Here is an 8,164-nt window from a genome sequence, read left to right as displayed (position 1 = left end):
TCTGGGTCCAAATGCTCTTATCTAACAGAAGCTATCATGCATATGTTTGCTGGAATGTTATCAAGAGCCAGCAAAGTAGACTAAAGGCCTCTTGTGTAGTTTACAGCATTTGTGATCACCTTAAATTTTGATTCTCATTTTAAAGGGAATATTACATTTATAACCACTAAGAATCATGCATAAAAAACACCAGACATTGATTGGCATGAAGAGAGCAGGATTGTTTTAGCTTCTCTCTATTCCTACAGCCTGACAAAAAAATGGAAAAGGGTTCTTAGAGAAGTAGTTGAAGTGGCTGTGACATCATGCGACTGTTGGTTAATCATTTGCCTTGGTTACCTTTCTTGTCACACTTTCCTTGCTTTTCTGACTGAGACAGTGCTGCTTTCTTTAAATATTCTGTATGAACACCCAGTCAAATGCAAGTGATTTAAATTCCAACAGTGGGACTAATCTGCTATGTTTCTGTGTTTGCTATTGTATGCCCTGAACAATAACCCTACAAAACTCATGATGATGAGAGATGATGAGATGCTACTTCCACCCTGCACAACAGCAACAACAGCTCAAAGCTGTAATTGTTGCCAAAAGTGCTTTCACTATGTACTGAATTAAGGGTCTAAATAGTTTGAAATGTGATAGATGTTAGTTTTTGATTTTTAATGAATTAATAAACATTTTACAAAGCAGACTGAAATGACAGTCTGCTTTAAGGCTATAATACATTATAGTCTTTTGTTGACTCTTTTAATAGAGATCCAATTTAACATCCCTCTGCAAATAGAATAACCTTAACAGAACTGTACTGTATCTATGTATATGCTGAAAGAATGATAAAATCTTTAGCCTGCTTCTGTGACACAGCCGGTGGCTAATAACAACCAAATGGATTTGAGGAATGAGGACAGGAAAGCAGGTATTACCACAGTCCTTATCATATGCTGTCCTAATCGTAGCTTTGGCCCACCTCAGAATGGACATGAAAATTACCTATCAGCTGTCAGGGGGAAATTACTGGTGAAGAATGCTTTATAGCTCTCATATTCTTCTATCCTTCCACCATGTTGATATTACACCCTTCTGCTGAGTAAATGCCCACAAAAACCCAAGATGCTACACACATTGAAATTAAGGATTATTATGCCGGAGGGAAAGTGAGGCGGGATTGGAAGGTGGTTTTCTGTTGAAACATGACAACATAAATACTTTGATAGTTCTGACTGAGCCTGGTGTCGGCACAAACAACTGACACAGGATATACTTGGGTGCCTGATAAGACTGCCAGACATGTAATTCCTCTGTCATCATTATCAGAGTCATCTCAGATACAACAGCACCAATTTGACTTGCAGTTTGGTGGAGGGATTAATAAATACTAAACAAACACGAAATCCCCATATTTCTGGCTATCATGTTCAGTCTGTCAGTGTCTGACAGCTCAGTGCAGCCTCTTCATGTTTTTACAGTCTAGTGTAGCCATGCATCACTGATGATTAAAATACATACTGCACTTCATTAAAAACAAGCTACTCACTTGGATATTTCAAAGTGAATGACAGTCATGACAGACAACACCGTACTGCTTTGTCTTGTCTTTTCAGTCAGGCCAAACGATTTTTTATGTTTCCTGAAACCAAGCACTACTTAATTTGTCCTAACTCCTTAGACCAACTCTTCCTTAAAAGTTCCTGCTTCTTATGAGATATGATAATGTCCAATACCCAACGTGTTTTGCTTGTTCTGAATGATGAAACTGGCCGTTCCAGAACAGCATCTGCACAGCCACAGACTGACTGTTTCCTATTGTCTCCTCAATCTATTGCTGTGTGTAGAATGAAAGCATTTCAGAGCCCTCAGTTCATGTATGATACTCGCATAACCACAGCCTCAAAGGATTATCTTTGGAGGAGGATCTTTATTTCAGGTCTGTTTTTAAATGTCCAGTACACAAAGTGATTCTGTATTGTGCTCTAAGCACTTCCAAAACACTGGCATCCTATACTTCAAACTGCACATGGCTACCTTCATTGCAGATACGTAGCAGATCTCCTGAGGCTGCTCTACTAATATGTTTCTCATGCTACAGCTTCTGTGTAGAAGGACGTCCTTGCAGACTCAATACAATGCGCCTCAATCAAGAACACTTTTGTATTGTTTTCTTAAATTTCTCCTACTTTTCTCTGTGACTCTCATTTGTAGAAATATTCCAAGTCAAAATAATCAAGTAAAAGTACTAGTCTAACCTCTAAATTATACTAAAATTACAAAAGCAAAAGTACTTTACTAAGAAAATAGTGTAAACAATGTGGAATTTGTTGCTGTTGATAACATCAGTGTAAAAGTCTGGTTTGACAGATTCTCAAATGTGAAAATTCGTTGTTACCTACAGAGAGAGGAAGAATAGCAAAGTGGGGTTAATTTTAACCACTTTATTTAGTGAGAGGAGGTTGTGATAAAACTAATGTAACTAAAGTAGTAAAGTAACTAATGCAGTTAAAATGAATTTAGTGGAGAAGAAATATAATAATTTCTGCTGATTTGAAGCAAAAATTATTCATCAATTAATGAGGTTTTGTGTTTCCACGAGATGTAATTATAGGCAAAGTCATCATCCCACATGGTGTATGATCATGCCACTGTATTTAACAGTTATGTAAATGGATGAACTATTTAGTGCTTGGATGGGTTTACAGTTGCAAAGTGGCCATGAAGTAACAAATTAGTTTTTAATTTGTATCTATTAAAATGCATGCTATGTTATTGTTTTTTTACCACAAAAAAATTTCTCAAATTATTCAAGCACTGATTTTTATTCTTGTAAAATAACTTAGGTCAAGTGTATTGGAACTACAACAATTACTTCAGAAAAGAGCTTCACAACTCACTTTAAACTGTGATGGAATAGTTCATGTCATCAGAATACAGAACAACTGTTGGCTGTTCGTGAAGGACAGGCCCATTATTTGCCTGCTTTGTTTCATAAGAAATATCTTATTATCTAGAATCCTCAATGTTCCATACCACCAACTTTTACACAGTTGGAATAGCTATCATTTTAACACTAGGCATGCAACAAAAGCATGTTTTTGCTTCCTGTTTAAAAAAATGTCAAGCAAAGAGGAATGATATATCAGATATTAAACTTGTAACAAATAAATAAACGTATATGTACGATATACAGTAATTGTTCATTTTGGTACTTCTGATGAATATTGGGCACAGTATAGTCTGTATGTACCACTATGTAGATCAAATGAAGGTTGTTGTTGATGTGATGTTTCTATCATTGACTTTTATTGCTGACTGCTGTAGACTTATGTAGAATTGTAATGTAATGTTTTCTTTTGAAAAATCCCAAAAAAATGTAGCTATTGCTTAGGAAGTGATTAATGGGCATCCTAAATTTCACAGATCACACATGACAGAGAATCATCTTAGCTGTCAGAAAAACTCCATCACTAAGACATAACAAGGGATGGAACAAGAGAAATGCTAGCAGCTTCTTTGTGCAACCAGTTGATATGACGGGGCCACACACAGAGCCACTTCCAATGATTTTTATGCACTTGAACTGAAAACTGCAAATAATGGTGAACAAAACCACCATTATTATTCAAGAGTAGGGGGCACAGTAGGAAGATGCCCTGCAGACTTCTTTTTTAACTCACACACAAGACCCCTGCATTCTTAGAATGTAGATTGCATGGTGGAGTATAAGGTTTAAGGAGAACAGGAGACAGGTATGATAACCTTAAAGGTGAGAATCTTATAGCCTATAGTAGATGATTTTACAATTGTCACAACAGGGAATGATACCGGACAGATATCTGCATTAAAATCCAACAGAATAAGAGGAGTGAGAGACTTTTCCCGCTTTTCCCGCTCTAACTACAGGAATGTAGACGCTGTTGCAAAATAAGACAGTAAAAATGAAAAAAAATCCAAATCACAATGGAAATCTTAATTAAAAAAAAAAAAACTCTCAAAAAGTTCACCTTGTGAAACAAAGGGTAAGTACGAGTATATTAATATCTCTCAGTCAATTGGCATTACTGAACAGTATATTCATTTTGCATGAGGTTTGAGAGAAGGCAAGTTTACGGCAAAGCCACAAAGTTTGCAGTGAACATTGAGGTAGATGGAATGGGACAAACAAGCATATACAGTTGTTGTTTTCCCAGTTAGTCAATGTCCCAGTTAATATGACCACAATCTTTCAGTGATCTTAACTGAAACTTCACCAAAATATCTAGTCTTTCAATGCAACATCCAGTTTTAGGACTGCACTGTTATTTAAACCTTTAATAGTTAGTTGGGTTTAGACTCGGCCTGGTTAAGGTTAGAGAAATAATGTTTTCAGGCTCAATAGAAAAAAAAATTTACACCAAACATGTTACCTTTAAACAAAACCACGTCTCTTTTTCCTTAACCAAAGTGTTTTTGTTGTCTAAACCCAACTATACACAGGACTCACTTACCAGCCATGTTAGTAGACTCAGTAAGGCTCAGTAATGTGCTACTTTTCTTACTGAAAAAGAAAAGTAGCACATGTATTCAGTTCATGTGTTTTACAACGCAAAAGTCACTATTTGCATCGAAAATAAAAATATGAATGGGGAAAAATAAACATAAGGCAGTGAAAGCCTGAAGAAAGTTAAACCAGGAGAAAGAGCTAAAATTACTAATTGGTTTACTGATCAGTTGTACTTTGTTCGATTGATTTGCAATTAATTCTGGTTTGCGGTGCATAAAAGACAGAGGCTGGCGCCAACCTTGGAGCTTGTGGATACCTTATACTCACTTAGAGGGTGAAGGGGGGAGAACATCAATACGTTGTTGTGAGTCTTGCCCGGGACTCACGCTGATACTGTCTTCTTCATTTGTTGGGGCTATGAGGTAGAGTGTATGGAACAATACATTTTCTGTCTATTTTAAAAGGGAAGTGATGGATGATTTATCCTCTTAAGTGCAGGTAGGTGGTGTGTAACCCTGATCTGCCAGCGCCATTAGTGTGATCTTATGCTTTGGGATACGCATAGCAGAATTAATGTTTTATATTCCATTGGGATGCATTATACAGAGGCGTGCAGTAAATATAGCTCCTCTTCCAATAATATGGCATATCAATGTATAAATATGTTGGTAGCCAATAAATACCCTCTCCAATGACCATGAGATGATTATTTAAACTTCTTAGCTACTTTATTATTCTACAAATGAATGGGATTTTATATTTATATGAAGAATTAAAATGTTGATGACTTGATTCTATAAATTTATACCCTTAAAAATATACACACATAAAACATAACTGCAGAAAACTTGAATTCCACTGTCATTTCTTAAGAAGAAATGGGTTTGACAGGTTTATTGTGTCAACCAACAAAAGGTATGTAGAAGAGTAAAAAAATGGGTAAAAAGATGCTGTGTCCATTTCCACACAGTGTTTCAGGTGGTGGATAAGAACAAATTCACAGACATGAGTAAAACATGGGCACGGTGTGAAGCTACAGCATGTATTAGAACAGACAGGGAATTCTGGGAGTCTGTTCCGTTGTTATACGTAGACACAGAGTAGCAGCTTGTCTCTTTACCTGTTTACATCTGCAGCTATTCTACCTTAACATCATATTCTGATGCACAAAACTGTATTTTATTCCTAAGAGAGATTTATTCATTATGATTTCTTCTTCAATAAGTGGTTTGATTATTCATCGATAAAACTGATACAGCTCTTAGTACTTCCAAAATGCAATTGACCTAAGCTCCGTATGGTCCCTGAACCCCTCCCACACCGGGAACACATCAAGTGAACGTTGGTACAGAAGTAGGATGAGAGGTAGCTGGTGGCTGATCAGAGTGTAGGATGCACAATGAGTGAACAAAGTTTTCGCCACTCATGTTCACACAATGCTCATTTTTACACTCTCAAGTTGCAAACTTATTCAACCAGTTGGATCGGCTTTAGCATGTTCATACAAAACAGGCAACAAACAAAACAAATTGACTGTATATTATGTAAATGGTACCTGGCTTCTCTGTGAATACAAATTCTGAGTTTATTATAATATATAGAAATATTTGAATGATGTTGAAAATAGGTTATTATTAAAACCATGCTGTTCCAGTGCCTTTGCAGTAATCTACGAGTAACCTACACCGCAGGTACTGTAGTGCAACAACTGTCATTAGAACACTTTACACAGTTAAACAGTCATACAGATAATTTCATCCAGGGTCTTTCTCTTTTCATTGTTGCAGTAATTTCAATAAATGGAACATTATTAAACATCTATTAGTTCAGTATCAGTATGAGTTTCAGTGTATATTGCTTTTTAGTACACTGATAAAATCTCACCTCTTGCCACATGGGCACAGCATTCAGGGTTCAGGTCCAGCTCGGGACCTTTGCTGCATGTTACATTCTTCTCTGTCCCTTGAAATCTCCAGTCTCCTTTCTCCTGTCCAATAAATACATAACAATTATCTCAGATGCAAAGAAATGCAACACAGAATCATAGAAACCCTACAGCCAACTAGCAGCTTGGCGGTGTAATTGCAAAGCGACACAGATACATAAATGCAAGTATGAATGCTCACAGGCTCTGTGTAGCTTCAGTACAGAAGCCATGTTAAAATCAGTTTCTCTTTCTAACATAAATACCTTTACTAAAACACTACACAATACAAAAGTATTTTACATTGTCCTAACTTGTGTTTTCAATTTAACTCCATCCTATATTACTGTATTTGTATATTCAACATATTTGCTCTAATGGTGTCTTGGTCGTCATGGAAAGAATCATAAATACACAATTACAATGCAATATAAACATCACATTGCATCTGTACAAGAAGAATGGAAATGTCCACCTGAAGGAGCAGATGGAGAGGATTCTTGAGATGAAAAGTTTCCTTTAAACATTCTTTTTTGTTTTTTCTTTCTTCTTTCTGCTCTGCTGTTCCTAATATCCTCGTACTAGAGGAAGCAGAGATAAGGAAGTGAGAGAAAGGGAAGAGAGAGAAGTCTTGACCACAGATGCTGTCTGAGTGCAGACTGTTAGCTTTTTAGCGCTGGGTGTGTAGTGATCTGGTTACCCAATGTGCCAGCACCACGTTCAGAGACACACTAGAAGCTTCCCTGGAGACACAGGAGAGCGGCTTCTCTGTCTCCAGCATGGCTGAGAGAAAGATCTGTCTCGGACGTCACTGTGTCTGACACTCCTCACCATCCCCCAACCCACACACCGTCACACAAACAGACACACACACACACGGACTCTTGAAAAAACGTCTGTTTCCACCACAGCTTACAACTCAGATGAAGCAGCATACCTGTCCATGATGGCAGTGGACGACAAAAGTGGAAATACCAGAGAAAGGCCAGCAGTTAGGTGTCACAAATAGATGATGTCCAAATTATTCATAGCTGTGGATTTTTTCATTTTGAGGTTTCAAAATTCAAAGTGTGTTTAATACAAATGCCACATGTGCATGACCTCAATGTTATCCTTGTCATGTTCTTATTTTTTCACTGGCTGACGTAAGTTTAGTAGTCTTAGACCATGATCTTTCCTTTTATAGTTTAACCATCTGACAATCCACACTCATTATTGACATGTGTACATCTAGAGATACGGCTTTCTGTGGGTCGACGTATGATGGACAGATTAACCATACATAGAGGGGCTCTGATAATCATTGTTGTCTGGCTGTGTTTACAAAGCAAAAACCAAAATTGTCTAACAAAAAACACAGTCCAACACTCTACTAGACTAGTACTAGAAGGGGGTTATAAACCGAAGCCACATATGGATCCAAGAAAGTGTTGTGATAGGTTTGGGGAGTTGCATGAATGTTTGACTGTGTTGTCATAGTGTCTTCAATTACATTTTAAAGAGCTTTTGACTTGCACCTCCACACAGGTGCACTACAAATTGTGATGCATCATTGCAGAGTATCACACAATTCCAGGTCACACTGTGCAGTCACAAAGGGTTATGTATTGTGTTCCTTTGTCAGTTGCTGTATGTTTTATCAGAGTGTTTCACAATCACAGGTAGATTAGATTTCATCTAAAAATTGCTTTATGTGTGTAAGAGTGGACAAATATAATTTGTACTTGTGTAGACCATAGACATGATTACCCTGTGCATGTATATTT

Source organism: Anabas testudineus, chromosome 9 (assembly GCF_900324465.2).
Source record: "Anabas testudineus chromosome 9, fAnaTes1.2, whole genome shotgun sequence".
Lineage (NCBI taxonomy): Eukaryota > Metazoa > Chordata > Actinopteri > Anabantiformes > Anabantidae > Anabas > Anabas testudineus.
This window is presented reverse-complemented; position numbering follows the sequence as displayed.